The sequence below is a fragment of the Silurus aristotelis genome, assembly GCF_946808225.1.
Source record: "Silurus aristotelis genome assembly, chromosome: 7".
NCBI lineage: Eukaryota > Metazoa > Chordata > Actinopteri > Siluriformes > Siluridae > Silurus > Silurus aristotelis.
In genome coordinates this window covers 27,923,507-27,942,996 of record NC_139580.1, presented here as the reverse complement: position 1 = coordinate 27,942,996, position 19,490 = coordinate 27,923,507, and the positions used below count along the sequence as shown (strand labels likewise).

The window sequence follows — 19,490 nt, the reverse complement described above, 5'->3', positions numbered from 1 at the left end:
AAAAAAAATAAGGTTGCGGCGAGTCGGGTAGAGTATGACATCTAATATCTGCTTGTGCACTGGTATTTTGAGCACATAATGGGACTCATAGCATAGACACAAGACAAAAAGGATGATTGTCCTAACTTGAAATGATGGCTAAAACTCCTGTAGCATTTGTAAGAATATGGTTTGTAGTATGTGTGCTATTTATTGCATGTCACCTCATATTAATATAAATAGTATACTTTATACCAGAAGCTAACCCAGCCATTAGGGTTGCACAAGCCAGTTCACTTTTAGTGCCAGTTCCAAGCCCGGATAAATGGGGAGGGTTGCTTTAAGAAGGGCATCCAGCATAAAACATGTGCCAAATCAAATATGCGGATCAGAAAAAGAGAAATTCATATCGGATCGGTCGTGGCCCGGGTTACCAACGACCGCCACAGGTATCGTTAGCCAACAGGGTACCGGTGGAAATTGTTGGCCAAAGGAAGAGAAGGGGAGCAGGGAAAGGAGAAGTGGAGGAACGTGGAGGTAGCTGATATGATGGAGAGGAGAAAGGTTGTGTGTTTAGGAGACCAAGTGGAAAGGGAGCAAGGCCAGGAACATTGGAAGGTTTAAACTGTTCTATCAAGGTGTGGATAAAAAGAAAAAATGGTGTAGGGGTGGTCCTGAAGGATGAGATGTTGTATGGTTTAGAGACAGTGGCATTGACAGGAGGTGGCATTGACAGGAGGTGGAGCTAAAGGTAGCAGAGGTGAAGATGTTGAGGTTTTCGTTGGGAGTGATGAGGATGGACAGGATTAGAAATGAGTTTATTAGAGGGACAGCGCATATTGGATGCTTTCGAGACAAGATGAGTGAGGTGAGATTAAGATGGTTTGGACATGTGCAGAGGAGGGACATGGGGTATATCGGTAGGAGAATTCTGAGGATGGAGCCACCAGGAGGGAGAAAAAGAGGAAGACCAAGGAGGAGGGTTATGGAATTGGTGAAGGAAGACATGCAGGTAGTTGGTTTGAAAGAGGCAGATGTAGAGGTCAGAGTAGTATGGAGACGGATGATCATTGTGGCGACCCCTAATGAGAGAAGCCGAAAAAAGATGAAGAAGCAGATTATAATTATTATTTTTTATCAATTTATAATTGTTTAATACGATGCAAAGATTATAGTATAAATCAAGGTGGAAATGCATCAAGGTAGATTATAAATATATAACAGACATTATGTGAATTTTACATTAATTTTAATTCAAATAAAAATATTGGTGCAATTGCATGGCGTACATCAATGTGATTTGGAAACCTATATGAGATAAATGAATGTTTTTGGCATATGACATTTTTTGTGCCACCCCAGAGTAACTTTTGGCCCTGGTGGAGGTGAAAGCTCTGTGGATCTGAAGGTCATGAGTTCAAATCCCAGCCACATCAAGCTGCAATTCCTGGGCCCCTAAACAAGGCCCTTAACCCCAGAGCTGCTGTATTAATGAGATAATGAAAGTCGCTCTGGATGGGGACATCTGCCAAATCTAAACAATATAAGGTATGAAAGCTTCTGTTAAATGTCATAAATTCAAATGCCTGGCCACTCCTACAAAAATATCCCCAGCTTCATTCACAGATTAGGCATAACTTTATGACCACCTGCCTAATATTGTTTGGTTCCCCTTTTGCTGCCAAAACAGTCCTGACCTGTCAAGCATTATCCGCATTAACTTCTTCATCAAAATCAGCTACAGTAACTCGTCTGTTGGATTGGACCACACAGGCCAGCCGTCGTAGCCCACGTGCATCAGTGAGCCTCAGCCACCCATGAACCTGTTCACCACTGTTCCTTCCTTGGACCATGTTTGATGGATACTGACTACTGCAGATTGGAAACAGCCCACAAGAGCTGCAGTTTTGTAGATGCTCTGACTCAGTCGTCCAGCCATCAAAATTTTTTCCTTGTCAAACTCGTTTAAATACTTACGCTCGCCTATTTTTCCTGCTTCTAACACATCAACTTTGAGGACAAAATGTGCACTTGCTGCCTAATATATCCACCCACTACAAGGTGCTATGATAGAGATAATCAGTGTTATTCACTTCACTGGTCATAATGTTATAATGTCATAGTGTAATGCCTGGTCAGTATATCATAGTATAACAGATAACATTGGCAACACTGTTGGAAATATGTTGCATTGTATGATTTTGTCTTTATGTAAACAATGCCAAACGCAATAGAAATTGGCATTGCATGTGAGACAGTTCTCTGATATGGTTTAACATTTGCACAAATAGTCTGTTTTGGATATCAGAAAATGCAGGGGGGGTTTAAATGTAATATTTGGTAAGATAAGGGTTCAAAAGTAGAGATTTATGTAAGCAGCTTATAAGACCCATGTACCAAAAAGACATTTGCTAAAAAGCTGTGTGGTTTCAAAGAAGAGAGCGGCTGACTTTTGAATTCCATCTATCAAGCTGTTTCAATGTGACTTTATTCTTAAGCTGCAGGAAAAGAAATTGGGGAACAGTGCTTACTGGGTTCTGAGGGTTGAGGAGAGTGGTCTTAGATTTTGCACACTCAGAGCAGTTGGTAGATGCAGTTTTGCCACAGTCGGAACCGTGAACTACATACAAAGACAGCCTGCTAAGAATGAAAATTGACTCTTGATTTTCTGATTGGTCTCACCACACACCTCGATAGCCTGCTCCACAATTGACTGTTGCCCAGGGGAAGTAAAAATTTGGCCTGCTTTGTCCACTGCATCACTAGACTTGTATTTTGTGTAGAAAAAAGCAGGTGGCCTTCAAACCTACATCTATTATTGAGAACTCAAGTCACCATTAAGTACCATTTGTCCTGCAGCTTTAGAACAACTGCGCTCAGCACAAGCTTTCGCCAAGCTAATCCTCTGTTGATAATCTGAGTTGATGGTATTGAGTGATCACCACCTTAGGTTACTTCGAGTACTGTGCTTCTCTCAGCATTTCATTTGAAGCTTTACTTCCATTGCACATCTCTTAAAGTCTCTCCTTAAGGAAGCATCTAACCTAGAATAGAACAGTTCAGGAAGCATGGTTCCTTTTCTCAAAGACCCAGATCCACCCAAGAACCTTTCACTGTCATGTGAGTTACACTGTCATAATTATATCCGATTTGACCTTCTGTCCACACTGAGACGACGTTTCTCAAAAAGCGCTCTTCAAAGTGGCTAAATTAAAAAATGTGTTGACTGTGTGGGAAAATGAAGGCTGTCAAATACGGTGATGCATTTTTTAAACATTGCCGGGGCGTTTCAAAGACCCGGAAAGTAAATATACAGCAGGTGGAAATGACGCGAGTCGGAGCGTCTTATGTTTTGCTTGTACGCAGTAAAAGGACGTGAGCATTTTCAGACGTTTCGGTGTGGATGAGCAACTTTTGTAAATGTGGACACGGAGCGTGGAAAAAGTACAAAAAGTTGTCACCAATCAAGCAGAACTATGGCATTGGAAACAGATCGGCAGTTAAGTTTGCACTGCTGAAATTGTGTCATTTGCTGGAGGGAGCCACATATTACCATTTTCATGTACCTTCAGAACCAAGAGGAGTCAAGCAAAGGTCTCAAACTGCATCACTCCTTATGGACCCCGTACAAGTCAGGATCTAAGAATGACAAAGCAAACTCTCTTTCATTGTTTACAGATGACCCTAAAAGAAGACAGAGGAACACACTAATGAAACAGTCCTCAGAGTTTCCCTCCTGCCCTCCGAGAACATCTCATAGCCTGGGCACATACTGTACTCTCCTAGCCACAGGCGATCCAGTTACGCACTAGATGCCCTCACCAGTCTTCAATGGCCCCAATGCGTGATGGTTTTTTTAAGCAGTAAGTACACTTGAACAAATCTGGAGCAAATCCCTGACAGAGATTACAGACAGACCTCACAGCAGGTCCTTCTTTCTATATGTTTCAGTCAGTTTCAAATATTCATAGTTGTTTCTTTTTTCCTATCTTAGTGTCATCCCTCGGGTGACCTTGTGTTAATGAAAGCGTGAACATGAGAGATGCTCGGTCAGCCCCCCCCCCCCCCCCCCCCCATCGGCACCACCCAAATACACAACCCCCACTACTCTCTCTCTCTCTCTCTCACACACACACACACACACACACCCACACACACACACACACACACACACACACACACACACACACACACACACACACACACACACACACACACATACACACATACACACACACATACACACAAATACCATAAGCACAACCCTGTGGCTTCAAGAGACAGAGTTTGTAAGAGGAAGCGAGTGAATGTGTAAGAGCAACAAAGAAGGCGAAATCCGAGGCAAAGTGAATGAAAAGAAAGGAGATAAACTGCTTCGTTTGAGGAACTCGTGCCTTCATTTGAAAGTAAGTACCCTGCATAAGAGCTCAAAGTGGAAGAGAGGTGCATTGGGACAGGAATCGAGAGAAGAGATAGCAAATTTTTCACAGAGCCTGAAGGAAACCGTGTGCTCTGAATACATCACTTTGAGACACCTGTGAGCACAGAGGAGACAGGTTGAGGCTTTTCGGAGGAGATTTGCGGTCAGACAGAATCTCTATGCTCTGTGTACGAAGGCAGGTTTGAGAGTGTGTTGGTTTCCCAAATGTGTTTGCTCCTCAAACCCACAGAAACCTCTTGCTTAAAGCAGAAGAGGAAAGCTGGAACATGTCTGAGTCCTGAGAGATGGGAGCTGTTGTGGGGAATGTGTCTGTATCGTAAATGCAAATGTGAAGCTCAACTTTATCAGCTAATAGAGTGTTTCAATTTACTTGCTCTGTCATTACACAAACTTGTTAGCTAAGATGTTTTTTCAAATTTTTTTTCTTTTTAAAGAATCTGCAATCTCTTCTTTCCTTTGACTCATAAAAACGAAAGGGATGAACACCTTTCACGTAGCTCGGGTTTGCACCGTGAAATTGGAGCAATAATCTTTTAAGTGACATCCCCTAGCATTGGTGGTGCTTAAGCACCTCCAACACAGCATTTGCTTTAAATGTCATGTTTTGTAGCAGTCAAACCATTATCAGTTTTAAAAAGCAGAAGAACGAGAGAAGCATAGGTTTACTTGTTTATTCTTTTGCCTGAAGGAGAAAAAATGTGTGACGAAAATTTGAGCATAAAAATGGGTTTTGATTTCTTATCACCAGCTACATCTTTATAGCCACCATCCAATTTTAGTTTGAAGTGTTTTAGCTTCTTGTATATATATTTAATTTTAAAGCAACAGTACATGTTTGAGTGAGTTCTTATATCATTCCCATAGCACGTGTAATTCCAAAAGAATTCGAGACAGAATGTGGAAAAAAAAGTGGGCCTTTCCTGATTGGAATAGGAATTAGAGTTAAAAGCAGTTGCTTATATAAAAAGAATAGAAAAGAGTAAAGAAAAAGGGCCTCCGTGTGTTTGCTGTTGCTATAGTTATCCGCTATCCTACCGCAGCCACTCTAGCCAAGCCGAACCTTTTTCCCTTCGTCCGTCTGCACACAAAAGAGACTAAATGGACGCCTACACTGAAAAGAGATACTTACCATCAGTGTGTAATAAGACAGTGTTTAACAAGCACCTATTAGATCTACAACATTAGCATAGGACGCCCAGGAGATAAAAGCTAGGAGAGATTTAACTTTTTGTTAGATGCCTTTCTCTAAATGCCCTAAAAATCATCCCAAATTAGTAAATAAGTTAAATCCCGGTGTTTTCTGGCTGGCTGTGATTTTTTTTCTTCCCTCATTCTTTACTGGGGACACCAGTAATTCCCTGTATGTGTCTAGGATGCCAAGTATTGCAACACTTGGCATGTTTCCAAATAGGTGGAAGAAAAGGGTTCGAGTCTGTTCATGTTAACAAGGACTGAATTCTCTTTTTCACTGTTTTGTTTTACAGTTTCCATTCAAAAAAATGTTTTTACAATCAATACAATGATTTTTTAGCTTTCATTTCCTGCTAGTTTCCACTAGCTAACAACACACTTTCCAATTTAATTATTGAAGTAAAATAACAGGGGGAGTGGTGGCTCCAGCGGTTAAGGCGCTGGGTTGCCGATCGGAAGGTCTGGGGTTCAAGCCCCGGTATCGCCAAGCTGCCACTCTTGGGCCCTTGAGCAAGGCCCTTAACCCTCTATGCTCCGGGGGTCCCTTACGAGGGAAATATCAAGGTCCGTGACGTCGGAGTGACGTGGGGCCGCCTTGTCGTGGGCTCACCACCTGCAGGAGGGACCGTAAGGGACGGTGCTGTGAGGATTGGGCAGCAGTCGAAGGCGGGGGACTGCTTAGACTGCTGCCCCCGCGACCCGAATTACGGATAAGCGGGAGAAAATGAATGAATGAAAAGTAAAATAACAATATTTTGTAGCATATCCTTTCTGCATACGTTTTTTAATGTGTAACCGACCTCACCAAACAATTGCATTCAATGCTTACTTCTGTTTCCTATGGTCTTTTGTCTCTTCTATAGTTAAATCTAAGGTCTGGTGATGAACTTGTTTTAAACCATAAATAAAATCCACTGCTGTGTTGGAAATACGTTTTAAGTCATGAGGTTCCTCATAATCAGACCGGAAGCATTTCTCTATAAACTGACAGTGTTTCTGGAGACCTTCTTCTGAATTTATTCTTAAAGTATGAAAATTAGGTTAAGAATAATATAATAATATAATAATTTTATATATAATATAATATATTTTATATATAACTTAACTTTTTAGTTATACTATACTTTTAATTTTACTTATACTTTATACTTATTTTATTAATTTACTCTATTTTTTTTCCTTATACTCTATTTCTATTTTCATGTTTACATGTTGGACAGTCATAAAAAAAGCATTCCACTACATCGTCATACTCTGTATGAATGTGTATGTGACAAATCATATTTTTAATTCGAAACTTAAAGTAAAGCTCTGAAATAAAAATGATCATCTGCGGTTGGCCTGCATGGAACAGATATTGATGTTTTTCCAGAAGCAAACTGCTGCCTTGCTGTGCCACTCTCCAGTGTTCGAGAGGCACATAGGGGTCTCGTTGTTGACTGATGAGTGTTTGGCTGATGTAGTGCAGTGAAGCTTCTTAGTAACAGCCACAAAGACTTTCTGTAAAGTGAAACCAGACTGGTTCGGATCTTGGAGATCTTGTGAAATACTGTGAAGCATTCATGAGCTCTTATAGGCAGGTGGATGAATTGCTGGAGCAAAGAATTTATAGGATTTTGTATCTGTAGATAGAGGAGAAAAACATGCTAGAAGGGTAGGAGTGCAGAGTGCAGTGTAGGAAACTGCGCAGCACGGAACATTTGGCATATCTTACTATTCTCATCAAACAAGGTGGCAAAATCATGAAGTCAGGAAGGAGGGGGAAAAGTAAGAGAGGGAAGGTTGAGAAAATGTTCGAAAGCTTATGCATAACTGATGCAGGTGATTTCCCCTGTTAAAAGATGTGGTAGCAGCAGTAACGTTCCTTCAAGAGAGTGGTACAAGAGGAGATTGGTGTTAAGTTGTATTAAGGGTAGCACTGTGCTTCAAACATTGACATTCTGATCACAGTGTCATAAGTTTAAATCCCAGCCTTGCCACATTGTTATTGCTGTATATTTAAACAGGACCGTTAAGCTTCAGCTTTATAAGTGGATAAGGGTGTCTACAAAATGCCATATCTTTCCTTTTCCCTGAAAATATTTCTCCAAATAATAAAGAGGTAGGTACAAAAGCATATTTGAATTTCTGCAATCAAATCCCTCAGTTTGTGTTCAAAGAGTAATTAAATACTGTGAGAAAAAGGAGATTTTTCTCTTGCTGAGACGATTTGCTGCATCTTCGGATGGTCCACATGACCAGGTTAGGTGAGGAGGCCTAAATTCAAGAACCATGAGGATGAATTTAGACTGTAATCGTTGTAAACAGTGTTACAGTGGTTAGGAGCTACAGCTGCCATGCACAGTTTTTCATTCATGTCTCAATCTGTGACCAGTGATAACCTCAACAATGATGGGAATGGACATTTCGGTGTCACCCAGATAAGGATGGGTTCTATTTAGAGCCAGGTTTACGCTGGTTCCTCTCAAGGTTTCTTCCTCATAACATCTAAGGGAGTTTTTCCTTGCCACAGTTGCCACGGCTGCTCATCAGGGATAAATACACACCATTCACCTTGACTGTTGATTTCTGTAAAGCTGCTTTGAGACAATGTCTGTTGTGAAAAGCGCTATAGAAATAAACTTGACTTGATTTGACTTGACTTGACTTACTTCCTCGGGCCATCTTAGGGAGTTTTTAGTGCCACTGTCAATGCTGGCTGGCTCACTTTTTAGGGAAAAACCTCTGGGGACAAATTTATACATTGGGGCAGTGTTCAAAAGGTTTTTAAAAGTCTACAGATTATAGGTAAACTACCTCATTATCCTGATGTTTCAGAAAAAATGATGTTTAAGTGATCATGTTCTGAGTGAAGAAATGAAGGTGATTGCTGAATGAAAATGTCAGCAAGAACAGCAAGAGCAAGGTATTAAGCAAATATTTTCAAAATAGCCAAAAAACACCAGATAGCCACCAGTTTATTGCATTTTTTTCTCTCCCAACACCATGTAGCTAAGTAATGAAGGCTGCAAGTTACTGATCAGAAGGTCATGGTTCAACAGCTGTATTGCCAAGCTGAACCTATGCTCTGACCCCAGTTTCCTAACAAGCTGTGATATGTTAAGAAAGAATTTCTCTATTCTGTATAGTAGATTTGACAAGTGAATTTCTTTTCTTTTCTTTTTTTTTCTTTTTCAAACTCTCATGTAGATAACTTTTCCATTTAAGAGTTGGCTGGCGAATATGTTCTACAGATGGACTGGATGCAGAAGTGCAGTAGCATTTTGAATAAAAGCTTTTTATGATGGGGTTTTTATAAAGTGTATATAAAAAGTCAAGTCTGTATAAAAAAATGGTCACATTTTGTGTTCAAAAGATCCCAGCGAGTTTGTCACACCAGAGCAAGACAGTGGATTTTAATCTTTATTGTGCCACACTGAATGGAAAGCTGATTGGAGCGAGAGCAGTGAGGTGTGATGTGTACCTGTGAGTGCTCTTGCTACCGTCTAATAGGCTTCCGTACACTAATGGGGGAAGCAATGGCTCGGAATAACAGCCTAATGGAGAAGCGTGCTGATAAGGAGCAAGAGCATCGTTCATGCATCAGAGTTATTTTTTTTAGCTGTGTGCCTAATTCACTTTAAATCATAAACTCTCACCTACTGAGTACAGACGACAACACAGACAGAATACTCCAACACATGGGGACAATACTATCTCTTATTGTCGCCTCTTGTATAACGGCTGGGTGAGATCCTCACGGCTTTCAGCATCAAGGAGAGCTACTGGGGTTGAAAGGGTTCAAAATAATGAGATAGCTGATCCCAAGGGAAATTAGAAATGACATGCACTGGATTTGTTTGTGTAATTTGCTTATTATTACATTAATAACAAAACACAGCGAGGCCTTTGTGAATGTTTGGAGGCTGAAAAACAATCATCGCATTAGGGCACGTGCGGCTAAAACGTCACACGTGACCCTTTTATGTTTTTCTTTTTAAATACAACTTGATTTTGATCAAATGACAATTCAGTGCATAATGAAATCTTTTTTGAAAGGCACTCAAGGGGTGTTTGACTGTACGCCTGCTTTACATGGAAACAGAAAGAGAAGGAAGAAGAGCTGAACTCTACTATGAATTTTATTATAATCCCAAGAAGTTATATTCTTTGCTTTAAGATTGATGAGTTGTGTTGGCTGATATCAAAGCAGACAGGCAGCTGCTTTGGCTTGGTGGGAGGGAAGAGTAGAGACTTAATTAATGTCAGATTAACGGTACAGAATTATTGAAGCCTAGCATTTGAGACTGAGACACACACTGAGCTCAAATCATTTCCACCCACAGAGCTGGAATTGAATGCAGCATTCAATTGCAGTAATATAACACACGCAAAAACCAGCAAAGGTAACAAAGGACTGGTCAGGGAGTCATGTACACACACACACACACACACACACACACACACACACACACACACACACACACACACACACACACACATAGGTTTTCCATAATGTTAAATATGTTTATTTACTTATTATAGACTCTATAGATACATATTTTTGAGCATTTTCCACATTTAGTCCTATTTCCTTTTATAATAAGCTCCACTCTTCTGGGAAGATGTTCCAACCAGATTTTTTGATTAATTCAGCTACAAGGGTGTTAGTAAAGTCAGGTACTGGTGAGAAGGTGAGGAGGCCTGGGGTACAGTCAGCCTTTACATTCATCCCAAAAGGGTTATAGCTGTATAGTAGGAGATCTTCCACTCCAACCCATGTAAAGCAGATCTTCATGGAGCTGGCTTTGTGCACATGCTGGAACAGTTTTAAATCTCCTAATTAAAGTGAAATAAAAAACAATCATGTTACCACATCCAAAAATATCCTATAAAATAGTGTGCGCCCAACAGTCCGAGGAAGAACCACATAGAGGTGGAAAAATCAGGTGAACTATTACTTTTGGCCATTAGGTGTAAGAACCTTCTAATCCAAAGAATATTTTATGTGTTACTTTTAAGCCTACTTCATTAGTATGCTGTGCATTGCATGCAGACAGAGTGTCCGAGTGTGTGTGTGGTTGTGTGTGTGAAAAAGAAAGAGAAAATAATTAAAAAACTTATACAGAAAGATGAGAAAGCAGTGCAGAAAGTAAATACAGATGTTCAACACTCATTTTTAGTCCTGTGTATGTGTATAAGAATGACAAGGAAGGTGGATGAGATAAGTGGAGGAGCTCCCATAAAAAAATACCTTAAAATGGTCCTAATACAGTTATGAAAATAAAGTACACTTTCCTGAAAATTTTTCTTGATTTGGGCCTAAAACAGCAATTGCGTGTCTCTCAAAAACATTTATAAACAAGGTTTAACCAGATAGGAAGAAATATATATACTCTATAATTCAAAAACATGTAGAAGCACCTTTGACTTGAAATAAAAGTGTCAGAAATCTCACGGGACACGATGCAATCCCAGATTATTCTGTCAGAGAGTGGTGGTGAGACACGGGTGAGTGGGTGAGGATCCAAATGCAGGATGCAACAAGGGGTAAGGAAAATACAGGCTTTAATTAAAAACCAAACTAAGCAATAGGGGCAAGACAGAGACACAGTCCAAAAACAGTCCAGGGTCTAAAACTCAGGCAAACAGAACAATGCAGGCAGAGACTAAACCAGATAAAAAAAAAAAACAGTTCAAAAGAGCCAGCAAACAGAACAATGAAGACAGAGCAAAAACGCAAACCAAAAACAAGTCCAAAGTCAAAACCAGAGCAGAGCAGAACATGGGTCAGAAACAGGATCAGGAACAGGATCAGGATCAGGAACAGGAGCAGGAACCAGAGCAGGCAGGGTGGCAAGAATGTTCTCAGGGGCTAGGGAGCCGGTAAGATAATCTGGCCCCCGAGCTAAAGTCTTGGGTGTCCTTAAATACAGGGAGGCGCGGCAAGAACGGCAAGATGGCCACCGACGGAAGTGTGTGCCACGGAACCGGAAGATTCTGACAGTACCCACTGTGTCCACGACCGTCTCCAGGCGGCCCTGTTTTGTCCGATGTCTAGGGAGTAAGAGGCGGCAGACAAAAGAGGCAAGGCCTCACAACCTGCCCTGGGTCGGTGGAGAGGGACCGATGGAGCAAAATACTGGACAAGCACAAAAATCCTGGGGTAAGAGGAAAGTCGGGTGCCAGCGGTGGACACAGCAGGACTTGAGGCAAATTGCCACCGGGTGGAACGCCTTGGAGGTCAGAAAAAGGGCGGATGAAGTGTCCAGGTGGCTGCCCCAAGCACTTTCTGGCTGATGTGAGGTGGAGCGGCGCCCTCTGCGGAGGTCTGAGATGGCGCGTGCTTAAACGTAAGCAACTGTAACTGATAAAGTCCAAAATTAAAAACAAGGAAAACAAAACAATAATAAAACGTAAATATGGGAATTATCAGTCAATAAGGTCTAACAGTGTTAGTTTCGTTTATGTACAGATGTCTTTGGCCAATCCAACTCCATATGTTTTTTTTTTTTTCTTCTTTTTTTACATTTCAGATGTTGCTTTGCTGGTGACCTTGGGATCTTTGTCCTGTTTGAGGACTTAATATTGACTGTTGAACAGATTCCCCCACATTTGTCCCTGGAATTATCTCAATTAGAGTTCACTTCACAGAAATACAGTGATGCATTGTCTTCGGTTTTCTGCCAAACGTACCATAGCACTGTGTATGATGACCAAACATGTGCACCTTTTCTGGCTTGTAAACCTACTGTGACTCAAGCTGTGATATTCTTTTTGGAGAGAAAGATCTTGCACAAGGTTTTTGTTCATCTTCTGAACCATAAAGATATGACTACAGTATATTGGTATCTATTGTGTTTTTTGGGGGGTTATTTATTTGTTTATAGAATTTCCCTGGTGGGCTAGTGGTTAGGATGCGGCCCTCTCACCGCTGCAGCCCGGGTTCGATCCCTGGTCAGGGAACCAACCCCAGCCACGGTTCCAAGCCCGGATAAATGGGGAGGGTTGCATTAGGAAGGGCATCCAGCGTAAAACATGTGCCAAATCAAACATGCGGAGGATCCGCTGTGGTGACCCCTAAAGGGAGAAGCTGAAAGAAAGTTTATAGAAGTTAGCAAGACAACACAATTGGTTTATAAGACATGAGAATTAAAAGCATAAAAATATAGTGTGGCTTTTGACCAGAGTTTGTATTTTCTAATTCCTGATCGGATCAAGAAAAACAAACAAATACCAAAATAACTGGATGCCCCCTCAACTCCTACTGAGGATCCCAGCATGGTCTCCTTAACCACCTTGACTTTTTCCTGTTAGGACCTCTAAATATTAATAAAGTATCTATTAATATACTGCGCATTCAGCTTTACCTACAGCATGTCTGCTTTCAAAAACAAGTCTGTAATAAGGATATAAAATTATCTCCAGGTGATGGTTGTGTGCAAACATACAACATGTCAGACATCAAAGGAGAACCTGAGAATCCAGTTGTCAAGAAGAAAATAAATCAGAGTCTTACTTTCTTAAGAAGACTGGCAAAGGATCAATAAGGATATTGTAGAACTTTTAAAGCCAGTGTTCTAACAAACAGAGGTACAAATACAATTAAATCTTACATGAAGAATTGAAATGGCCCACATTAGATGAATTGAGATTCAAGGCCTGATTTCAACACTCAAAACCTATGTTTAAATGAGATTCAAGACCTGATTTTAACACTCAGGACCTATGTTTACATGATCACATCTTTCCACTTCCAGGAAACCAAGCATAGTGTTCTTTATTTTTTATTTACATTTCCTCAGTGTCCCCCATGGTACCTCGCCGACCACCACGCCTTTCTCTCAATGACTGCCTGAGCAAACTTGGAAAACAGAATGCCTTTCTTTCGGTATCTGCCTGCGCTTAGTCACTGTCAGAGACCCTTCCGCTCTCCTCTGCTTGGTGTCCCCCCACTCCAAAGTTGGTGTCCTTCTCCTTTTTGTTAGCTTTGCCAGACTGAAACAGTAATTAGTCTCATCAGCTACAGGTGTATTCTTATCACTTGTTCCCTCTGGCCATGCCTTCAGCATATTTGCCAGCATATTTTTATATTTTCATTTGCACAGCATAAATTTCAGACACTTTTATCCAGTGCAACTTACAGTTATCTCATTCATACAACTGAGTGGTTGAAGGCTAAAGGCCTTGCTCAAGGGTCCAGCTGAGGCAGCTTAATGGTAAATTTACGCTCAAGACTTTCTGATCAGTAGTCACACATCTTATCCAGCTAACCTAACCCCCGGGTTACATCCCCAAGTTTTATTACATTTTCTTATGATTTTGATGTGATTTATATATCTGTTTTCTATTTATTTATTTTGCCAATTTATGCATTACACATTAGCTCATCATGGAGCGTCCTGGAGTTTGGATGATTCAGAATGCCATGTTATCCTCTGTACCCAGCCACGAATGCCTTTAAACGTATCTTAGTTGTCTTGCTAAACTTGTTTCCTCTGGGCATAATATTAGTGCTCTTATTCTGCAGTACTTAAAGAACTCAGCTCGGTCTGACCAACTACCAAAACACCAGGCCAAACTTTTCAAACTGGTAGATCATCTAAGAAAACAAAAAGGAAACAATTACTGATTAGAGATTTTTATAGTCCTTTGCAATTGTTGCTCAGACGTCAGACTGTATTAACATGATCCCCATGTCATACTGTCTTACAGTCAGTGTGTGAGATGACAGTCAAAAACTAATGCACACAAGAAAAAGAATTGAGTTTTGTCATCAATCCACGACACGTTCAGACCCGCGTTCACTCGCTTACAGTAGCTAGCATCAAACAAAAACATTTTGCAATGTTAATTTTCTTTCTGATATGCCTTGATGATACATCATCATACGAACACTCCTTTTCCCTCCAATATTAAAATGTTACTCTTCTTGCTGTATTTGTTTCCACATTTTAGCTGAGATGGTTTAAAGTTGTCGCACTAATCGCACTTCAGTTAGGTGTTTCTATTGGTTCTTGGTTTGACAGACTTTATAGGAGAAATCCCTCTGCAGGAAAGAGTCTAAAATCTTCTGACACTGCCAGAATTTCATCAGAATTAAAAAATTATTGCAACAACCAATTTAATTCAATTCAATTCATTTTTATTTGTATTGCACTTTTAACAATGAAAATTGTCTCAAAGCAGCTTCACACAAATAATGTGGTGATTAAAAGTGAATATGTTCTTTATAAGTGTAAGTTTATCCCTGATGATCGAGCCGGTGGCGACTGCGGCAAGGAAAAACTCCCCGAGATGGCATAAGGAAGAAACCTTGAGAGGAACCAGACTCAAGAGGGAAACCATCCTCATCTGGGTTGCACCAAATGTCCATTTATTACAGATAAACGATGTTGCGGGGTGCAGTGATGGAGATCAGAAGCGAAAAGTAGTCCTGAGTCAGTGTAGGAGACTGTTGACATGAACTACAGTCCAAATTCATCCTCAAAGCGCCCGTTCTTACTCCGGAATTTTATGGAACCACCTAAGGTGTTGATGCGAAACCGTCCCAAGCTGCACAGAGTGGCCTCCAGTCGAAGAGAACACTATCCAGAGGCAGACCTGGACGAAGTGGGAAGATCCACGGAGGGGAGAGGGGCAGGAACATTGGTCACTGGAGCCCCAGGAGCATGTTTAACTCGACCGAGAGAGAGAGAGAGAGAGAGAAAGAGAGAGAGAGAGAGAGAGAGAGAGAGAGAAGAGGGGTGACAGGAAGAGAAGGATATGGATTATTAAGTGTCCTTATTGTTGTATGGAAGTTAATATCACTGTGCAGTTTGGACTCTGGCAAGACTCGCTATGGCAGCATAACTAAAAGGGAGAACCAGAAGGTAACACAGACATGAGGGATCTCTGGGATAAGAGACGACCCACCACACCAACGTCAACAAACCAGAGTGAACGTGTGAATGTGAGGGGACCATTAATCGGCTGTCAGTGAACAAAGCAGCAATCAAAGGCTATAGATTTTAGCCTCGAATTATAAGAATCTTTTAGGATTTTCATTCTCAGATGACAAAATTGTGGCCAAAATCACACAGTGTGAACCTGGAATAAGGCTACATCACAGACAAGAGACAGCAGAAGGGCAACCTCAAATATTTACTGATTGATCAGCTTTTCCTTTGTGGCCTTGGTGGCCAGTAGGTAGTCAACGGCTGTCTTCACTTCCTGTCGAAAATATTGTAATATACTTGATGCTTTTCTTTCTATCACATATTTTTCAAACAGGTTAGATAATTTTTTTCTGAATTCTAAAACCATTGAGATCAGAACAACTATGTACATTACACACATTTTTTCAATGCACACTCTCAGTCCCCAAAAAAAGGCTGTATGCCGAGAGTGTACATCACGTTAGATATTGTGGGGACATTTGACCATTTAGGGATGATCTAAAGGAACCAAATAAGTCGGGTTCTTTTGAACTTGAATTTTTTATTTGGTTCCTGAGGTCAAGGAAGGGCATGGGGGTGTCTAATCTTCTCCACAAAGGGACTGTGTGGGTGCAGGTTTTTAATCTAAATAAGCAAGATTGGGCACCCCTGAGTTAGGGTGAGATTTAGATGAAGACGTAGGGTTGATTAGCTACATTATGAATTATTTTGGTGGAAAGTCATCATAAGTGTAGTAAGGCAAATATGTGTGTGTGTGTGTGTGTGTGTGTGTGTGTGTGTGTGTGTGTGTGTGTGTTTTGAACCAATTAGTGGTCGCAGAGGGCAGTCTAGGTCACTGACAGCACAACCTTCGATGCCAGCAAACATTTGCTTTTATAGAAATGGGCAGCAGTATAAAGCTGGAGGCTTTGCTCTACATGAGAATGTGTGTGTGTGTGTGTGTGTGTGTGTGTGTGTGTGTGTGTGTGTGTGTGTGTGTGTGTGTGTGTGTGTGTACGTGTGCGTGTGTGTGCGTGCATACACTTTTTTCCCAGTGGCTCATTGCCAGGTTTGTTTTAGGGAAAGTGACACTGAGAGTTGCTCAGGGATTTGGAGGCAGCAACAAAATGCGCATCTCTTGCGTTCGGTGAACTCATTCGGAGTTAAATTTAGTTAACTGGGACTGCGTTAATTAAATTCTGCTGTGTTTTCAGAGAGCTTCTATTAAAACATCACTGATGATGTGTAGTTTGTGTGACAGCATCCTGGAACACAAATGTATTATCCCACCGCAGTCGTTTAAAATCTAAAGGCTTTCAGATTGATTTAAATGGAATATACGTTCTGGGATTTTTTTCTCCTCCAAACCTAAATTGCTTTGAGGCACACACGTGTTCATTAATATTCTAGTTTTCTACTAATATTTTTAGTGTTGCATGAACCTGACTTATGTGATTCTTCTCCAAACTGTAACACCAAATTTTTATTTTCCCCTCATGTGAGTGAGGAGACCCAAACCTGTTCCAGCTCCATGAAGATCTGCTTTGCATGGGTTGAAAGATATGAAAGATCTCCTGCATATAGCAGGCGCTCCAACCCTATTGGGATGAATGTATCCCAGGCCTCCTCAATTTATTTCCTATATCAGTACCTGGCTTTACTAACACACTTGTGGCTGAATAAATCTCCATTAATTCTCCACAGGTTCTAGTGGAACATCTTCTCAGAAGAGTGGGGTGTATCATAGCAGCAAATGGAAACTAAAGGTGGAATAGGATGATTAAAAGGATTCACAGGACAGTCACGTTGTCCACAAACATTCACCTGCAGTGGCTGATGGGAAATGTATGCATGGAAGAACACATTAAGGTATTGAATTATAATCAGACTGTTATCAGAACGATTCACGGATAAATAAAAAGAGGAGAAACTCATAAATAGACAAAACAATTCCTGACATTGTAATAAAAATGTCCTGGGTTCAGTTTGTTCAGGTTTAATGTGCATCGATCCTCAACATTTTTTTACAAACGGATTTAGTTTAATTTTTTATAGTTTTCCAATATTCTATAAACAACAGAAGAGAGAGAGAGAGAGAGAGAGAGAGAGAGAGAGGTGAATTCAGATCCGGTTATTCATCCGTTTAACATCTTTAATCTGCTCGGAGACACAGTGAATTCAGATGCAGTGTAATCAAATACGAGCAAGTTTTCATCTGAGTAAGTAACTTTTTCATTATCAACATGCAAAGATGTGTTTGGTTTTTTTCAAATGAGAAATGGAAGCATCCAACACAATCGGCTACATTTTTAGTAAACAATTAGATGCTATCATATACACAGAGTTAAACACACACACACACACACACACACACACACACACACACACACACACACACCGACTGAGTGAAATGTTTGCGCCGGTTCTTGTTTATTGTTCACTAATGAGAATTTACTGAATTTGTCACATTCGAGGCGACGCTTTTCTCTCCACTCATCGTCGAGAAGGACAATCACCTGCGACACGTTCTAGTTATGACGCGCTGGACCTCGAAGTAGAGCTGACGTTTGTAAAATGAAACCTGGAGATGGAAATAACACAATCGCATTGTTCTCACATTCTGTCTCCGTCTCCGCCACGACTTAATCTTTAACAGATACATGATCATTTAAAATTTCACTCGCACAGATGAACTCTCTTTCACCCAGACTAACCAGGAAAACCTGGATGCAAGGCGGGAAAACAATCTGGATGTCCATTGCAGGACACCACACACACACACACACACACACACACACACACACACACACACACACACACACACACACACACACATATACACAAAGGCTATGTTCTTCTTTTTCAACATCCTATTCCACATATAGTCCCCATTTCCTATTATAGTAACTCTTCTGGGAAGATGTTCCACTAGATTTTGTAGAGATTTATTCAGCTACAAGGGTGTAAGTAAAATCAGCTACTGATGTAGGTGAGAAAGTCAGGAGACCTGAGGTGCAGTCAACATTCACATTCATCCCAATAGGGTTGCATCTCTATACCAGGAGATCTTCCACATCCTCCATTCCATTTGAAGCAGATCTTCATGCAGCTGCCTTTGTGCAAGGTGATATTATGAAAAATAAACCAATTGAATCTGGACACAGGTATTAACAAACCCAGGTCCATCCACTACCTTTTGGTCTTGTAAATGGAGATTATTTACAGTTCATTCATTAAAAAAAAAAAAACGATCAGTGTCATGTTTAACTTATCGACTTACAATAACTTACTATGAGGTGGTATTATTATTATTACGAGTGCTTTATTACATTGCTCAAAAAGTACAAATGTTTGTAGATCTTAAATTATGTTATATATTTTAGTATGTAATGATAATAAATTATTATTAAGTATTAATTATTAATAATATTTATTATATATTTTTTATAAATGTTTATATATATATATATATATACAGGGGAACCTCGGAGCTTGCGAGGGTTAGGGACCAAGACCGGTCGTGAGTTCTGAATTTTCGCGACCTTTTGATTCGCCCCTTCCAACCCAGTAAAAACCCAAAGAACACTATACGAAATTGACTTAAATGAGTAAATAACACTATTTCACTCCATAACACTTAATTATTAGACAATTTTAATGAGATAAACCTTGATTAGAAATGTTAAAACTAGCGTTTTGAGCAGCTTGCGGTTGCTCACGAGCCGATCTGAATGAGAGTCGCCGGTCGGAATGAAAGTCGCGAGCATGCAAGGTCGCGAGTGCTGAGGCCGCGAGCTCCGAGGTTCCACTGTATATTATATATATATATATAACTAATACTGTAACGCATTACTTTTAAAAATAAAGTAACTCCGTTACCGTATGGTGCGTTACCCGTTACTTTTTTAAATGAATTGATTTGGGCTGAAGTGTAGACTACAGTCTAACCTGCTTACAGCAGCGTCGCATTGTAGGATTGGTGG

At 40.5% G+C, this 19,490-nt stretch overlaps 1 protein-coding gene across 3 annotated transcripts in view; it reads left to right on the top strand.

Moving 5' to 3' along the window:
- Positions 1-19,490, top strand: part of ptn (pleiotrophin) — a 55,936-nt gene that overhangs the window by 1,343 nt on the left and 35,103 nt on the right. For 2 of the 3 annotated variants that reach the window (XM_083546540.1, XM_083546539.1), the window contains exon 1: positions 4,092-4,385. The exons of the other annotated variant lie outside the window; for it this stretch is intronic. The gene's annotated coding sequence lies outside the window, so the exon portion shown is untranslated. Of the gene's footprint in view, positions 1-4,091; positions 4,386-19,490 lie in introns of those variants that run through there. 3 annotated transcript variants of the gene reach the window in all.